This window comes from Agrilus planipennis, unplaced genomic scaffold (assembly GCF_000699045.2).
Source record: "Agrilus planipennis isolate EAB-ADULT unplaced genomic scaffold, Apla_2.0 scaffold115, whole genome shotgun sequence".
NCBI lineage: Eukaryota > Metazoa > Arthropoda > Insecta > Coleoptera > Buprestidae > Agrilus > Agrilus planipennis.
This window is the reverse complement of record NW_020441010.1, coordinates 52,342-72,017: the sequence shown is the minus strand read 5'-3', so window position 1 is coordinate 72,017 and position 19,676 is coordinate 52,342.

The following is a 19,676-nucleotide window of genomic DNA, read 5'->3' as shown; positions in this document are numbered from 1 at the left end:
GAGTATAAATGCTTTTACTTTATATTATGATAAATTTTATCAATGAGCGACGGTTTAGGTCTATAAAATAAATCGCGATTACCGAAGAATGTTCTCAAAGGGCCGAGAAGATGTGAACGACGAAAAGTGTGCCGGACGCCCGAGCACGTCAACAACAGAGGAAAACATTGATGAAGTGAAGAAAATAGTATTGGCCAATCGTCAAATCACCGTTAGAGGAGTTGCTGAGGACCTAAACATATATGTCATTCGATTTTACTAATAATTTGGACATGAGACGGGTCGCCGCGAAATTCGTACCAAAATTGCTCAATTTCGACCAAAAACAAGATGATATTAATATTGCTAAGGAGCCGTGGAACTCTGCTCGCGACGACCCAAATTTACTCCAGCGGGTCATAACTAGTCACGAATTGTGGGTTTATGGTTATGACGTGGAAACCAAAGCTCAATCATCCCAATGGAAGCTGCCGCACGAGCCAAGACCAAAAAAGCGCTCCAAGTGAGGTCGAATGTGAAGGTTTTGCTTACAGTTTTCTTCGATTGCAGGGGCGTGGTGGATTATGAGTTCTTGCCACTGAATAGAACTGTCAATAAGGAATATTACCTGCAAGTTATGCGCAATTTGCGCGAAGCGATCAGCCAGAAACGCCCCGATTTGTGGAAGAAGAAAAATTGGCTTTTATACCATGATAACGCCCCCGCACACACATCGTTGCTTGTGCACGAATTTTTAACTAAAAACAACACACTAATAATGCCGCAGCCACTGTATTCCTCAGGTTTGAGCCCCAGTGATTTTTTCTTGTTACCGAAACTGAAGAGGCCCATATGGAGGTACGACGCTACGTTACGATTGAGGAAATAAAGACGGTATCAAAGGAGGAGCTGAACAAGATCACGAAAAATTATTTTTTGAAGTGCTTCGAGGATTGGGAAAAACGTTACCACATGTGTATAATATCTGGTGATGATTACTTTGAAGGGGACAAAATAGAATAGAAATTCATGAATAAATAATTTTTAAAAAGCACAAAATTCGTGATACTTTTTGGACAGGCCTCATATAATAATATTATGTATTATTGCCCATTATTGTTTATCACATACAAATAAGTTCCATTTCTGTTGTCATTTTTTCGTCAGTGAGCTAATTTTTAAGTCATGGTGTTTTACTCTACCTTTTGGATTTAAGTGTCCCAGCTATGTATAACTGTGAACTAAATCTTTGCGGAAAAATCGATATAATTTATTTCTGAATTTATCTTTCGATTCAATCGAAAACGTCTTGTAATATCTTTGACGTGTAATTTTAGCGTTCGTAAATTAACTTTCTTTTTTTGTAGAAAGCGGTTTTTGTACTTTATCTTTGCCTTTAATTTAATTGGTTTTAGATTGTCGCCACGTCTAAGGGTCTCGCCCTTTTCTAATGATGGTCCTGAAATTGGTTCTATTTTCGCAAATAATAAGAAAGGTTGCCTGTGAAAATAGCATTCTCATCACAATCATCCCGAATAGAACGTAGTAAAAGGTGGTAGTAGGAAGTAGAAACGGACCACACAGCGCAGTTTGAACAATGAAACCAATAAAAAGTTATCAGCAGTCAGCACTTGGTCCTTATAGAGTGCGGATACGGAAGTTTTTGTTTCTGTCACACTGTCACGCTCCGAGAAACAAATGCGATTTTGAACTTCGTCGGAAAAGAGGAAAATTTCGTTTGTAACTTTGTTTTCTTTCGGTTATTCCCGTCGTTCGAACGAGATTTCAAAATTGATGATAGAAGCAACTCTAAACGACGTCTGTTTAGATATAAAATGTCCGCAAATTCGCTTCATGACATTCAATTTTCGTCTTTGATTTAATAATCAAATCACAATATTAAACAACCTTTTCATCATCATCATTATAAGGTCGTCAGTCTTAAGACCGGTCGGACACGCACCTCCCCTCTTTCTTATCCTGAGCTAATCTTCGCATTTTCCTAAAACTGGAACAATCCATATCCTTAATTACCTCTCCTAACTCCTGTTTCTGCCTCTAATATGTCTCTGATTAGACCTTTATGCCTGGGAAGATGTCCTACCAACCTATCTCGTCTATTTCTTATTGACTTCCACAGAGTCCTCTGTTCTCCTATTCTTTTCTAATACATATTCATTTTTAACCTTCTCTGTCCACGGTATCCTCATTCCTCATTCGCCTGTAACACTACATTTCGAACGCTTCTAACCTTTTCTTTTCCGCACCGCCCACCGTCAATGTTTCGCATCCGTATAACGCCGCCCGCTAAACATACAGCTTCAACAATCTCTTTTCTAATTGCTAAATTAACCTTTCGCGAGCATAAAAGTGATTTCTTTTTATTGAAGGCCACTCAACCCTGCCCTATCCTCTGCTTTATATCCCTACTACTCCTTCCGTCCTGACTTATCTGACTTCTTATGATTATTCTTCTTATAATTTTTCGTCTCCTATCTTTATATTTGCTCTTTCCCTACTTTTTCTTCCCTTACATACCAGTACTTTTGTTTTACTTTTATTTATTTTCATACAGTACTGTTTTGTCAATACCGCTTCCATTTTATATAAAGCTATTTCTAACTAATCTTATTAGAAAAATACGATTCTTACTACAGTACACCGCCAAGTTCAACAAACGCAATCAAAAAGTGCCCTAACATTACAAATACAATAGAATCCTTTCCTAATTACAATTTTATGATGGGTTTTCTTCAGTGATTTGGGACTTTTTTTTTATTTTTTATATCCTAGTATTTCTTCTTCGGAATTTTCCAGTCTTACGACTACCATATTATATTTCCGTACTTCAAATTTGTAGTCAGATATTTAGAATTTCTGCAGCACAAAATACTATCAATCTATCAGACAAGTGGGAACAGAAAATCCCCATCATTATTTTAGGCTTTGTGACTAACTATATTCCACAATCGTCAAGAAATGTTTTTTTTTAATTCAAGGGTGGTATAATAAATGAAACAGGATTTTATTGGTGGACCAAATGAAATAAATCTAACATAAGTATGAAGATTTACTTGAGAAATATTTCTTTTTTCATTTTCTGCCTGTACTGTTAAATATGAGAAGGTATTAGAAAGTGTAGGAGAACAAAGGGCGCTATGGAAGTCAATAATAAATAGGCGAGCTAGATAGGGAGGAAGAACTGGTTGGAGACACATAGAAGAACATGAGTTACGAGGGGTAGAGGTAGACCTAGATTAAATTAATGATTTACTAATGATTAAAGATATGGGATGTTCCAATTTTAGGGAAGTGCGAAGATTATCTCAGCTTAGGAAAGAATGGAGGTGCATGTTCAAACAGACTTAGGACTGATTACTTTATGATGATGATGATGATGATGACTTTATTTTGTTTTTGTTTCAGATTTGCTTTTAAATTATCTGTTGGATCAAATAATGTGATTCTGGGCTAGAACAGTTTTCAATATTATACTTTAGAGAAAACAACATACACACGTATCTACTTACATATACAGATATACACGTATTACCTTAATTTTAGACAAATGTGCAAATAACTAAAATTAGTTTGGAGTAACGTTTGGACGAAGTCGTTGCAATTCACACCGGAGCTGAAAGTGGAATTTCAAATAATGCCATTAAACACCTTGTTTCCTTCGAAACTGTCTTTGACGTCACGTACTGTAGCAGTTGAAACTTTAATCTGAAGTGCAAATGCAAGCAAAATTGTTATTGCAATTCCTCGACTAAAATAGTAAATAACTAGGATCATTACAGATTCATAGTTCTTATCGCGTATTTGTATTCATGGCAAGAAGCACAAATAATCTAGAGTAGTCGTTCGATTCCGAAAAATATCGAATAGGCTTTGATTGTACTCAGACATATTTTAAATATATTACTCTTACGATTTTTTAAAGCCAAAGTCTCGGGACGTTCCGAAACTTCAAGACTTCTCAGAATAAAATTAGAATCGAATTCATTTTTGGCGAGATGTATCAATAAAAATCAATGAAAACAGCAATTTTAATAAAAATCAAAATTTATTGAACATGAAATCGGACCCTAACATTTATAACGTTAATTATAGTCTAAACAATTCGAACGTTTAATAATTATAACCACATATTCAGACAATAAAATCATATTATTACTGATCGACTGAGCTGAAAATGAGTCACAAATATCTCGAATCGGGATCACACACATAAATGTCACAAAACAATAAGGTGGTGAACACATTTGTTGTCATTTTAAGACATTATTTGATATGCTAATGGACGTGCTATCAATGACGGAGTGCGAGAAACTAGTAAGGTTGATTACGTATTGTAATGAGATAAAGTTTACTTAACTATTAATAAACATAAAATAATTCGAAGTGGTCTGTATTCTGTCGAAACTGCGAGACGCGGATCGCGATTTCGATCTTTTTGGATCTCATCAGCGCGTAAAATAAACATACACAAATATAAATATAACAAAACACAAGAAAAGAAAAACTTAATACTAGGTGATTCCGCGCGTGACCCGAGTTTATCACTACACACGATATAACTAACAATTGTCCTTTTTACTACAAGTCCGAGAACACTAGGATCAAAATGTCTAGTAGGGAAGCGTTGGAGATCGCAAGTACCAGGTCTCGAGTGGCTCCGTCCGTGGGGTAGTACGACGCGTAGGAGAACTGCTGGGGTTGTAAGCGCGCCAAAATGCAATTTTTAAATAGTCTGCGTTACAGTATGATCTTTTGAAATAAAATTATTAGAATACAAAATGGTTTCACAGTCAGGAGGTGAACTGATGCTATAGGCCGTCTCATATCGTTATTACATCGGAAAGTTTAATTACGAATGTCTTTGAAACTTCCACAAACTTTCTTCCTAAAGAGATAAAACTCTCCTAAGTGTAAGTAAGGTAATAAATATCTCGTTCCTTAATAATAACTGTCATCGTTGTGATGGGATCAGACATTCTTGCTCCGTTTCTTCAAATATCGTGTAGATATATTCATCTCGATCAGAAGAGTCAAGGGATATAGCCCCAAGTAAATAAATTAAGCGTTCTGGTTATAATTAGTGTCTACGATCCTGTCGTTTAACAGTCATCATTCTTTTTCGTTTTTTTTTGAAAACGCCCCCGGCCCTGTCCTTTTTTTATGTGTTTGCGCTCTTTTCGCAAACTGCATATGCGATTTCAGAGAGATAATTAAAGAACATTCCGATGACATGGATTTTGCGTGTTTGTAAGTACGTATTAGTTGCTTCCCTGTATGCGCTTGGGATCGTTCCAACTTGTTATTAAACGGGGTCAGACGGGGTTATTTAAACTGAAAAAGAATTGTCGCTCAAAGTTAAAAGTTATATCCATGAAAAAACACATTATGTATTCACTTCTTTTTTGTTGTTTTCAAAGCTGTCATTTTTTTCAATAAATTCTTACAATTAATGAGATTATTTCTTTATAATTAGAATGAGATATTTTTGTTTAATACCATTAATAATTCTGTTTAATTAAATATTTCTAATATTGAGACGAAAACAGGCTTGGATAATCATTGGATCGGCCAAGACTAGGTTGTTAAGTCTTGGCCCAAGACTGGGCTTCCCTGCTTTGACCATTCTATGGCAGACCAATCTTGGTCCAGACTTGGTTAATCATTGGATTGACCAAGGCTATGTTGTTTAGTCTTGGCCCAAGACTGGGCTCCCCTTCTTTGGCCATTCTATGGCAGACCAATCTGGGCAACCCAGCCTTGGCCCAGGCTCGGGTAATCGTTGGGTCGGCCAAGGCTAATTATTCTGTCTTGGCTCAAGCACGGGCCAATATCGGGGCGCCAAAGCAGGGCTCCCCAGTACTGTACCAGGCTAGGCCCCATCATTCAACTCTGGCGGTTCCTACATGGGTAAGTGTTAAACACCATCGACAACAGTAGCCACACGTCCAAATTTGGTTAGTTAAAAATTCGAATATGTAAAGGAAATGCCGCTTTATTTCTCCATTAAAATATGTATATACTTGCTTCTTTTTTTACACACGATTAATATTAACGCGCCGCCACTGTGTAGGTACCACTTGTACAAGAATGAGGGTCGTTCTGTTTTAATGTCGGATATATTTTAATGTAGTTGTACAAGTTGTGCTATAGAGGGTTTTGTATTCGGCTGTTTATATGTAAATGCGGTATCTCATTAACAAGCATTTTAAGCAGAGATTCAAGGACAGAAGCCGAAAAGTTGTCGGTAAGAAGCTTGAAGATTTGGCACAAAATTAAACTCAGATTGCGTCGTGATGCGGTTCCTTTATGTAAGAGGCATTTCGCGAACCCTAATGGTTTTCAATTTTAAAGGTTAATTGTCAGTCCCTATAAGAGGGCTCACTTAAATAAGGGTTTAAGAAGTTCCTTAAGCCTAATGGAAAAATCAATTTACTTACTCCTTGCTTTGTTACCCTTCTTCTTAGGATACTCTTATTACAGTTGGTGCGGTTAACTAAAAAGGATAATTATATGAAATGCCTTTTAATTAAAATGGCATTGATTTCTCAGTTACAGGTTTTATTAATCTTATCACTTTATGATAGTGTGCTTCAAGGGTAAATATAGAATTGTAGTAATAATTTGTGCAGCTATCTCCTCTTCTATTAATACTTACTGGATTTGTCTGACTATTAAATTAACTAATTAAAGGATATGGAATTGTGCATTAAGTCTAACTTCGATATTCAAAATGTTATCGTAGAAACAGAATTTTAAAATATAAACCATTAGCAGTAGTACCATTCATCTAAATCTGGATGGGTTACATGTATTACCCTAGACAAAAATTTTCAGTCTCTCTCCAGTCTCTCAGAGTCTTTCAGCGTCTCTGTGAGCGTCTCTCAGTTATTGCCTAGGTGTTTTTATGGATCTCTCACAGTCTCTATATGAGAGACTCGAACGATAAAATTGTTAATTCAGAGATTCGAGTCTCTCGTTCAGAGACGCTAAACAGTTTTTTTGACAATCTCTCGACAGTCTCTCTCAGCGACATCAGAGAGACGCGATGACAGACGGAGACTCGAGTCTCCCTTTCAGAGACTCTGAGAGACTGAACATTTTTATCTCGGGTAATTATTTATAATATTCTAATTTCAGATGAAGTTATATGAAAAACTTTGTAGCAAAAGTATCTACAATAGTTCATGAAAAATTTAGAAAGAATTCTTTTAAAACTGGAACTGTGCTGCGACAGTTTCAAAAATATTTTTATTAAATAGGTCCCTTTGTCTTGCAGAAATAATTCAAGAATCTTCTTTCGTCCCCTAATATAAATAATCTTCTAACGAACGGTTTGATAGATTAAATGGATCACTTTGTTTGTAAGGTCTGGTTTTATACAAATAAAAAAAGGTTTGACTTTATTTATTTTGATTTTACACAATTACAACATTAAAGGAATAAATGGAGAATAATATTATAAAGAGCGCAGGGTCGAGTCGCCTTCAATAAAATGCTCTATGCTCGCGAACGGTTAATTTAGAAATATGAAAAGATTGCTAAAGATGTATTTTTGGAGCGCGGCGCTGTACGGGTGCGAAACATGGACGATGAGCACGGCAGAAAAGAAAAGGTTGGAAGCGTTCGAAATGTGATGTTACCGACGAATGATGAGGTTACCGTGGATAGAAAAGGTTAGAAATAAAGAGGTATTAAAAAGAATAGGAGAACAGAGGACTCTATGGAAGTCAATAAGAAATAGGCGAGATAAGTTGGTAGGACACCTTCTCAGGCATGAATATCTAGTCAGGGGCATATCACAAGCAGAAACACGAGTTAGACCTAGATTAGAGTACTGTTCACAAATAGTTAAGGATGTAGGATGTTCAAGTTTTAGGAAAATGCGAAGATTTACTCAGGATAGGAAAGAGTGGAGGTACGTAACCAACCAGTCTTAGGACTGATGACCTTATGATGATGAATATCATAAAATATTAGTACTATTACTATTAGTTTTCAGGATTCCTGGCGGTCGTTTTTGGAAATTGTTTCCCGACGTTTCGCTTAAAACTGCAGTAGGCATTTTCAAGAGTAGCACGTTTCTTTGAGTGCATTTATGACCAGTAGATAGATACGTTAATCTGAAAAACGATAACAGTATAGTATTTGTTTTCAAATCCAGTAGCAAGAGGTTACTTAGTACATTAGAACCGGACGAATATTGGGCGGTTTTTTATGAAATCCAAACTCACTCTCTTAATTTAAGGCTTAATTTAATTCGTAGCAAAGATTAAGTGATTCTGACAGATGCTAGTTTACGAAACGGACGAATACTTGTTATTATACATGTTTACATCATATGTGACATGTTTTGCTCTATTGTACAATAGACACAGAGACCGCGCCACTTACAAAACACATGGCGCCCTGACACTTTTTTTTGCTTTTAATGTCAGATTATATTTCGAGGCAGAGTACATCAATGAAAGCACTCCGTATTGTGTGTGTGGCTTTTTTAATTCGGTCACACGTAATCGCCGAGTCGAGCCGGGTGTAGTGCAGTGTAGCGCTAGAAGTATTATTATAGAATAAAGTGGCTCTGGTGGGAACTGCTTAACTCCCTTAGCGCCTAATCCAGATTATCTGATGACATTCTACGACTTCGTACAACTAACTTTAATAAGTCGCTTTCATACACGATTTTATTTCGTATAATATATTCTTTCATAATTTTTACACAACGGGCAATGCGATTTAGTCAAAGTGCGAAAATTACAAGTTGAAAGCGTCAGAAGTAAAACTTTTTCAAACAAATACATAAATAAAATCACTCAAAACTTTAACAAAATTTATGCGTAAAATTAACAATTAAAATATTCAAAATCTAGAATAGATTAAAATCAGTGTCTGATCTTTTCATAATCATTTTTCATATTCCACCTTATTTCTTTATTGTTTCATGATTTCTTTCCATCACTTTCTAGGCTAGTTTGTACATTCCTATTTTCATTATTTTGTTACAAAAGTTGGTAAACGTCTAGATGATGGGGGGTCGAAAGGGGAGGTCTCCCCCACCACTGTACCATAAAAAGTTCGTGGCGGTCTTACCCCCATAAAAAGTTATGGGGGTTCAAACTTAATAAATATGCCAATTTTTATACATTTCTAGGCATGTAAATATTTATATAGTCATTCTTAAACAATATTCAAAGGTAAAACTAATGAAAAATACATAAAAATATTGAGAAAGTTATATAAAACATTATTTAAATATCTTTATCAATAGGGTAGGTTAGGTTAGGTTAGGTTATCGGGTTTTGTTCAAGTGACCACCCTCTTTCGATCCCCCACCTCCACCCGCTTGAAAATAATTCTTTTATTGAATTTTATTTGAATTATAGTGTATGAAAATTGTCAAAATAATCAACTTTCAACCCCCATAACTTTTTATGGGGGTGAGACCGCCACAATATTTTTATGGAGTTTTACTCAGATGACCACCCTCTTTCGATCCTCCCAACCCTTTTTCGATCCCCCTACCTCCACCCCCATCTTACCCCCATAACTTTTTGTGGGGGTAAGACCGCCACGAACTTTTTATGGTACAGTGATGGGGGAGACCTCCTCTTTCGATCCCACCCACCCATCATCTAGACATTTACCCAAAAGTTTTAAATACCTGCAATTTAATTAGAAAGGAATAAAACTGGTGTGTAGACATTTACTAGTCCGAAAATCAAATTATAAAACAATAAATTGCCTTGCTCACGAACTCGATAGAAAGCAGATAATTTAAAGCAAACGTTTGTTTTCATGAATAGCTACTTAATTAGATTGAACTCTCTTTTACAATTCGGTTTGTAAGTTTTATAAGTTTTAAACGTTTCCAGAGGTAATTTTCTGCAATGTTGACCCTCCAGATAATTTATTTAATTAAGAACCTTCGCAAAAGGTAAACATTTCATTTAAAGGACAATTAAATGTAAGCAAAAAAATTTTTTTTTAAATCAAGCGTTTACTTAAGAACGAACTTAAAAATTAAAAGTTAATTTTAACAATAATAAAAGCTTAAGAATAGTAATTAATCGTAAGTATAACTAACTTCTCAGTAGTTGCCTTTCTTACAATTAGTCAAATGACTTAAATTTTTATTATTTTTGGAATTTTTTTTTTCTTTTGGCTTTTGTATAAAAGTGCAATTAAAAAAAATGTATTTTTATTGCTATAGAAGAGCACACAGGTGCAATCATAACACACACATTTATTAAACAACCGGACCCGACAACTTCGACCCACTCTTACTAATGCTGCTGGGCAGGTAGTCTTTCGAACTTACACTCCAGTGCAGAGCCGGAGGATAGAGCTGAAGGTTCTGTTCAGTCTTTTTTTAGGAAGAACCATAGAAAAAGTTAGACTAGTGTATGTGGACCTGAAATCGAGCCGATGTCCTTCCTGCAACCTAAATCATGATCTAGATCGCTGGACCATGCTAAATATTGGTAGATACCCTAAACAAAAATTTTTTGTCTCTCTCCAGTCTCTCAGAGTCTTTCAGCGTCTCTGAGAGCGTCTCTCACAGTCTTTTAGTTATTGCCTAGTTGTTTTTATGGATCTCTCACAGTCTCTGTATGAGAGACTCGAACGATAAAATTGTTAATTCAGAGATTCGAGTCTCTCACAGAAAGACTGAATGAATAAAACTGAAAAATCGAGAGACTCGAGTCTTTCGTAGAAAGACTGGGATCTGTGAAATATGTTGAACTTAGAAATTTTGAAACATGTCTATCGAGACACCACTTATTGAGAGATTCGAGTCTCTTATTTATAGATTCGAGTCTCTCGTTCAGTGACTGGATACGGAATGAGGATCTCTCTATGAGCGACTCGAGTCTTCCGTTCAGAGACGCTAAACAGTTTTTTTGACAGTCTCTCGACAGAGAGACTCTGAGAGACTGAAAATTTTTATCTTGGGAGACCAAGAGAGAATAAACAAGACTGAGACCATTAGCAAGAATGGAATAGTCTTGGTCTTAGTCTTACTTTGTTCGTCATTAGTTCTTTGACGACTTATATGTAAAGAATCNTTTTCCAAAAGTTTGAAGGAAGATATATACTTAAATTTTAATTAAATTGTTTGTTACACGTATTTGAAAAATGGTATGCCCGCTAGATGAGTCAAGGCCAAATGATTTTACATTTACGAAAATATTTACATTTACTATTTTTGATTGATTGATTTTAATTGATATTTGTATATTGTAAACCATATGTTCAAAAATTTTGAGCAATGATCACTTTTTTTTACGAAATTTTTAACGAATTTGTAGTTCGAGTAAGAATAACTTTTTTTCATAAGATTAATAATAAAAAGATTTCCCATATGTTGCTAACTTAACTAGACACACTATATGTATGATGTGCGCGAAAAAAAATAAATAAATCGAAGTCAAGTCACCGGTTGCTTTTGCATTCCCATCGCGGACTATTGAAAAATTTCATTTCAAAAACTTACAGTCGTGTTTTGTGGAACCTTGAAGCTTCCATCGACTTCCTTCTTGAAATTGATTTTCAAAACGTTCCATTACCAATGTAGGTACTTATACGTATTTGGGGTGCGTAACTCTTTTTTTTTTGCCGTATTTTACGTATGTCATTAATCAATTTAATGTTGAGATGCAGAATCGCAACTTGAACTAAATTTGGCACAAATGGGAACGGTTCACGGAATTAGGCCCTTATTTATCCCTGTACGTCTGCTTGAAGGGCTGACTTTTCGGAGTTACGATTTTTTTCAATAAATCTTTCCGATACACAAAAGAACACGCGAGAACTGCTATTTATATCAGTAACGGGTTGATGACCGATAAGGCCAAAACCAATGCCGCTGTGATTAATTATTGTAAAATGGCATCGTACAAAACGAGGTAAAATACAACTTTCGTCATATTTTATTTATAACTAGCGATCCGCCCCAGCTTCACACGGGTGCAATGCTGATACTAAATATGTATATTTTTGTTTTGTTTAGATTATTATCGAGAAGGGGAAATCTTCAAAAGATACCCCCTGAACATACTGAATATACTACAGAATGTCTTTATATACAAAATTCACAGTTTTTTTGTCATTAGATAATATAAACCGGCCTCCCGGCCGGTACCGCCGCAACCGCTATGTCCCTGCATTTTAAATCTGTAATACTTTCGAAAATATTCATTTAAATTAGACGCTGTATGACTCCTAAATGCGCATTTACTACTACAAAAAGGCAGAAATCGTTTAAAAATTGAAAAGTGGTAAAAACTCTACGTACGTATCTGTATCTCTTTACCTTTGCCTGTAACAACTTCTGGATGTAACGACGAAATTACAGTGGTCCCTTTCTAGTCGTTATACACGAAATCCACTGTATATAGTCTACCATACTTCTTTAAACACCAAAGTTTAAAATTTCTTGATAACATCTAANCCTGAACATACTAAATATACTACAGAATGTCTTTGTATACAACATTCACAGTTTTTTTGTCATTAGACAATATAAACCGGCCTCCCGGCCGGTACCGCCGCAACTGCTATGTCCCTGCATTTTAAATCTGTAATACTTTCGAAAATATTCATTTAAATTAGACGCTGTATGACTCCTAAATGCGCATTTACTACTACAAAAAGGCAGAAATCGTTTAAAAATTGAAAAGTGGTAAAAACTCTACGTACGTATCTGTATCTCTTTACCTTTGCCTGTAACAACTTCTGGATGTAACGACGAAATTACAGTGATCCCTTTATCGTCGTTATACCCGAAATCCACTGTACTTTCATTCCCAAGAAAACCATTGCTACAGGTTTAATTTCCATTTCACATATAAATATAGTGTCGAGTGGACAATTAGGTAAAGTATATTTAGTGAATTTTACAAAAAATTTTCATAATGAGTGGATTATATTTACATTCATTTATAGATTAGGTATACGAAATATTCGATATTTTTACCCTTAATTGACTTAGAAATGTTTATTTTTGTTTAGGTATTACTTATTGATTTCCAAATATGCCGTTATCTAGTATTATAGGAATTAATAATACCAGGAGGTATAACAGTAGGGTTGGTATATTTGTTTGGATCGCTTCGACTGGATCAGAATAATAATTTCTATTTTATCGCCTATTGTAATGTGAAATATCGTCATAGAAGGCGTGCAAAAGCGTATCTTATCTTATCTAGCTAGCGGATCGTTTCTAGAAATTCCACGGGAAATAAATTATTTCACAGCGACAATTCACTTTGTTCCATTACCGATCTAATCATAGACAGGTACTTTTGTTAGCCCTCGAAAATGACCACATATGTAAGCCGAAACCGTTTTGTCGAGCACAATAAAACAATTGTTGAAACATTTTCCGTATCAACCAAGTTTTTTAAGTGAAACCTTCTGAGTATATATTAAGCATAATTTCACAGTACTGCGATGGCGTTTATGAAAACATAATGTGTCCATTATAAGCAGCATCTAATAATTGCTAAAAACTTTTAAATGAAAATAAACCACTTCTTCACATATGCCTCTGTTGTATGTTATCATCAAGATCCTACCACTGCAATATTAGGTACTAAAAATTAAATGTTAAGACTTTCCAAAGTACGTAAAAGGATCAGCTGTAAAAATAACGAATACATGCTGTATAAATATTATAATAACCTAGTAACTAATTTAAAAGCATTAGTAGAAAATAACTTAACCTAAAAAAATATTATTATTGTTTCTTCTTTTTATCAAACATTTTAATATTTAACTTAGGAGCGGAAGGAAAATTCAATGCTTGTAACGTATAGGTAAGTTTTGCTAGTCCTATATGTCTAGATGTACAGGTACCTACGCTGCGTATGTTTAACCGGATCTGTCAAATAAGCATAGGTACACCACCTGGTGGCAAAATTTATAATTAACATAAGAGTCAATTTAAATGATAATAGTGCACGTGGAATAAAATAATAAAATGCGTTAAATAAATGGAAAAAGTCTAGTACCAGTTATTACGAAAAACTACAAAATGATCAAACCCGAACACTTCCAAACATTAGATAACCATTGTGACTATGTAACGTGTACTTCCATTGAAACCTGATGATAAGTATTTCTAATCTCAAAATAGTTTAGTCTTGAACAAATTTTCATTCCGAAATTCACTTCATTGATACTTATTGGTTTGGGACAGGCTTCTTAAAAGATGTAGCATTTGTAAGCATGCAAATAACAGAAACACAGTTCAAGATCTTTTTTAGAAGTGCCGTTAAAGCTTTATACCAATTTTTTATTTAATTATCAAAAAATAAACCACGTGCAAAGTCCGTCATTCATTCATGTTTTAGTTTTTCTGCCAGGCGGTGTACCTATGTCTGTTTTTGGGATCCCAATGGGAACTATAAACAATTATCCCTTATATTCTCGCCTTGTTGTTACTCCTCCTATTTGACAGATCCCAAAAGGTTATCGTTTGTACACGTCATGTAATGATAACTATTTGAAATAGAAAAAACAAATAATGTGTGATATATTAATCGATTTAAACGGTTAGTTGGTTTAATTAATAGTTCTTGTAATATAATAAAATTCCCGCTCCTTTGAACGATACAACACAAAAACGATATTAAGGTCCTTCCGCTAAAAAGGCTTTCGACGAAAATGCCGGATACAGGAAGTAGCAATCTGTTAATTATAATTTTTCTAACCACCGGGAATATTCAACGCGTCAAGCAGTAAAAGTATAGTAGTCGCTGCTCTCTGAGCACGTTCATGCTCAATCAGTTAAAAGTGACGTTTCTTGTTTTTTTTCCGGATTTCGCATGACAAATTGAAAACGGACCACGCTCCATCTTTATTCGCCAGATACACGCAATATATCGATTTATTAACGAAATAAACCAAGCGGCGCCCTTCAAGCGAACGCCACCATATTAAGTGCGTGTTCAGAATTTAAACAAAAAACTATTTGTGACCACCAGAATTCTATGCAGTTTAGGATAACTATATACGTACAATTTCCCTTTAAAAGTATAAAACTATATCACGATACTTATACGTACAATGTTATATCTACGACTTTAACTTTTCAACCTTTAAACTATATAATTTCGGTTTTTAAATAGGTACTGTTTTAACTCACATATTCACAAGAATTATTCTTCATAGATATATATTTTATTACTTAGTGTAGGTTATAGTTTCTCCGATTTCTAATGTTATATTTATATTGAATTTGAAATGTACTTATTTAATTTAAAATGATATAAATTGACCTACTTTATTGGGTATATACTTGGGGATACATAGAAAAGGGCAGACAACTTGTAACTATTATTATGTGCGAAAACGGTCGCTTATTTCACCACCCTGACTGATTCGCTTCTGGTCATTTATTGATTCATTTTCAATTTATATTCGAACCTGTCACCTTCGTTATTATGATTACTACCCACTGTTTAAATGATTATCAATTTGCCTACTAACCGAGAAAACAGGAATTTACGGATACTATATAGTGCCAGTTTGGAGCGCGACGCTGTAAGGGTGCGAAACATGGACAGTAAAAGAATAAGTTAAAAGCGTTCGAAATGTGGTGCTACAGGCGAATGATGAGGATACCGCGGATAAAGAAGGTTAAAAATGAAGAGGTATTAGAAAGAGTAAGAGAATAGAGGACTCTATGGAAGTCAATAAAAAATAATCGGGATAGGTTAGTTGGACACTTTCTCAGGCATGAAGGTCTACTCAGGGACATATTAGAGGCAGAAACAGGAGTTAGGAGGAGTAGATGTAAACCTGGATTGGATTACTGTTCGCAAATAGGTAAGAATGTGGGTTGTTCTAGTTTTAGGGAAATATGAAGATTAGCTCAGGATAGGAAAGCGTGGAGTGAATTAATTTATGGTTTTAATGAAATTCAACAATCAACCAGCTATTTTTACAACTATGCAAATCACTTCGAATAAAGTAAAATAACTCGAATGCAAATTATTCCTTCGAAATGAGGCATCTGTAATTATCGTCATATCTCATTATTTTTGATTGGCAATTCATGTTGAATCGCTCACGAACACCCGGAAATAACATTCGTCACTCAATTTCATCAAAATTCATGCCATGGTTTTCAATTTTTCTTAAAGCAAACCTGAAACATATTCCGCCTTTAATATATACTTACATGTAGACTGAGAACACAAATTGATGGAGGGATGAAGTAGAGGTACAAGAAAGATTTGCAAAAGTAAATTGGAGGCAGGCCTTCAAATCGGAAAGTATTTTTCTTTTAAACGAGCGTCCAATTTAGTATGTCAACTTCAGTTGTCGTGTGTAAGACGTCGCTTTGCTCCGACACCACCATATCGCCGGGGTGGTGGTGCTGGTAGTGGCGTCTTTCTCTCGCACAGAAACCATCATCGCACGGAGTGGTAACCTGGTCTCCCCATCTTCGGGCCTACCCGCTGGGAATGCAGCCAGCGCAAAGCTCGAACCTCTAGGGACGGAAACAATGACGCTATTGTTAGTTTTATTCAGAAACACATTTGCCGACCATTGTTCTTCTGCCTTTCCCGTTTGCCCTTTGCAGGTTCTAGTCAGCCAGCGTTTTGCTGACTGCCCTTTCAATCGTTCGAATACGTAAATTGTGCTCCACTGTTAGTTGCTAAAGTTAATTTTTCCGGTTTGTTATATAAAAATGACATGTGGCTGCCGGGACATTATGTACCCCCCAAGAGACCTGCTGCTGATCAACAGGCAAAAGCTGGAAATGGCCCTAGACGAGACGAATTTGAATATGAAATGGCCCTTTTCAACTTTTATTTTTTTACCGTACACTCATTTGTACGTGATTGTTCATTTTTGCATATTGTATCCATTTAGGAAAATAGGAACGACCAACAACATACAATTTTATTATGGCAACGGCGGAAAGGATAATAAAAAGGCGGACGAAGAAAACTGAAGAAATGACAAGGGAATCTTTTGGTCTTTGACTGTAGCCCAAAACAGATAATGAGAAGCAAGAAATTATAAACTCGAGACCTCTTTATGATACACTGTAAATCTCAGCAAGAAAGCACACTACCTAATAAAATAATTTAATCTGTATTATCCTAGGTCCAAGAGCTTTACAATTTAAAATATGAAATCCCAACAAATTAAACCATATTGAGCTGCCCAGAAAGCAATTGGCTCTCAGTAACAGCAGAATTGTTTGTACTTGTAGGATTTGGTATTTCAGAAATCTTACTATTATGGTAGCTGTACTTAAAGTATTCAAAAAATGGGTTGTATGCATAAAGTTGGGAATTTATTTGAATTTGAAACTATAGTTGCTGCTTAAGTAGCAACATATACTTTTGTATGGATAAATGAGAATACAGCTTCGAACTGCTGATTGCAGATACTAAGGAGACTCCTATTTGCACCTCCAATCTTTCCTATTCTGAACTAATCTTCGCATTTTCCTAAAACTATAATATTTCACATCCTTAACTATGTGCTAACAGTCTAATCTAAGTCTACCTCTGCACTTCTTAATTCTTATTTGTGCTACTCCTCCTATTTCTGCTTTTAATATGTCTCTTAACTAACCTTTTATGCCTGAGAAGGTGTCCTACCAACCTATCTTGCCTATTTCTTATTGACTTCTATAGCGCCCTCTGTTCTCCTATTCTTTCTAATGCCTCCTTATTTCTAACCTTCTCTATCCACGGTATCCTCATGGTTCTAAACTCTTCTTTTCCACTTCGCCTACTGTCCATGTTTCGCACTCGTTTAGATGTACACACAGATACACAAGTACGGCTTGCATTGGACTCGTTTTATTACCAATTTTATTCCTAGGCCAGCCGTTAAATTTGTCTGTATGTTTCGTGCACTAGCTGATGCCTGCCATTTAATATTTTAAACTTTAACATATTGAAATTATGTGAAAAATAAAGCCAGGGCAAGGCAGAAAAGGGTTTAATTTAACATTTTGTTTTAACAGTTCTCTTTCCGCAAAAAATAATGTCCCATGTATCAAACAAAAGTCACTAAGGAAAAAAAAGACTTCGCATTTAAACTATATACTGAACTTATTAATTTTTTTTTTGTAAGCGTTGATTTTGAGTTTTCTGACCTTATAATCTTAGTAAGTCTTTCGTAATTCTTTACTGCACATTAACTGTTGACGTTTTTAGTCTTCAAGCATAATTTTCACCTTCAAGCGAAACGTTGGTGTTAGATTTTACATTTTAATTAAAAAAAATAACATTGATACTATTAGGGAAGTGTTAGTAGCCGAATAATAATTACAGTTTGCTAATGTTGATGGTATAAACAAAATTATAAATATTATATACACTTCATGAACTGTTTTTCAACATATATGTATAATTCTTGTTCCAGATGTTCCAGATTTTCAGTTGTTTCTTTTCACTTTTTAACACGTATTGTGCATACACGATGAACAAAGTGGTTTCCTTTGCAGCTTTTAAAAATTGGAAAAAATTTTTCCCGTTACACGGCGCCTAGGCTCCCCCTCGTGACAGTGACAAATCTCCTACCTGTACGATTTTTTCTTGAGTTATTACTTGGAATTTTAAAACACACACGGCCGGCGCGTTCTTAAAATGATGTATTACACATATACAACGAACCCGACTCGTTTTAGGCCACGGGTCGTCATACGACACGTATACATATACAATCATATATATTACTTCCACGACTAGAAACAGGCATCCAAAATAAATTTGATAAAAGTTCCATTTCTAAAGTAGACCCAGGCGAAAGTTAAAGAACACCTACAAGAAAAAGAGAAAACGTAATCACTGTTACGTCGTGTCGGTTTGTTTTCTGCTAACACGAATTTGACGTTCGGATATTAAAGAACCCAAAATTCAACTTCGGAAGGTAAATATCAAAAAAGAAAAAAAGAAAGCGTTAGAAAATTCTGTTTAAGCCGGAGCCTAATGAGAAAATGAAAGAAAATGTGAAATAATAATAAATAGGAAGGCAGTAAATAATAGCTGGAAAAATTGCCATTTAGAGGGGTTAAGTGGTTCTTATTTATTAAACAAAGGGTTACGTTTCAAATAAGCAGTTTCTTGCTTCTTCACTGTCATAAATTACCCAATAAAATTGTTATCGACACAACGGATAATGCCTAATTCCGTCCCATATACCTGTTTTTAATTAGGGTTAAAATTTTAGGTATGTCGAATTCCCTCCTAATTATACATCAATTGCCTCCAATGGCGGCGGATGACCTTGAGTGCTAATTGCCACTATAAGGTCATAAAGGGTTGTTTAAATAATACAGCCTCACATCACATATTAATCTTAATATTATTCATATATTATAGACACCACAATAACAATAATAATTTTATCGGACTACCCTTCTATTGGTCAAATACAAGACAAACTAAAACTAATAAAGTTTTTCTGGATGATTGCATCAAAAAGCTAGACGCACACGAATTTCCAAACATTGAATTTGTTAAGGTAGTGGGAAACCATTTTAAAATTAAATAAATAAACATTTCATAACTGATATGTGTTTTTTTTTTGAAATTATTTTATCTTTAATTTACTGAAGTACTGAAGTGCACTATAAATACATATTTATTTTCGATAAATAAAATCGGTAAGTAGTCGTTAACTTAATTATCGGAGTTGATATGAAC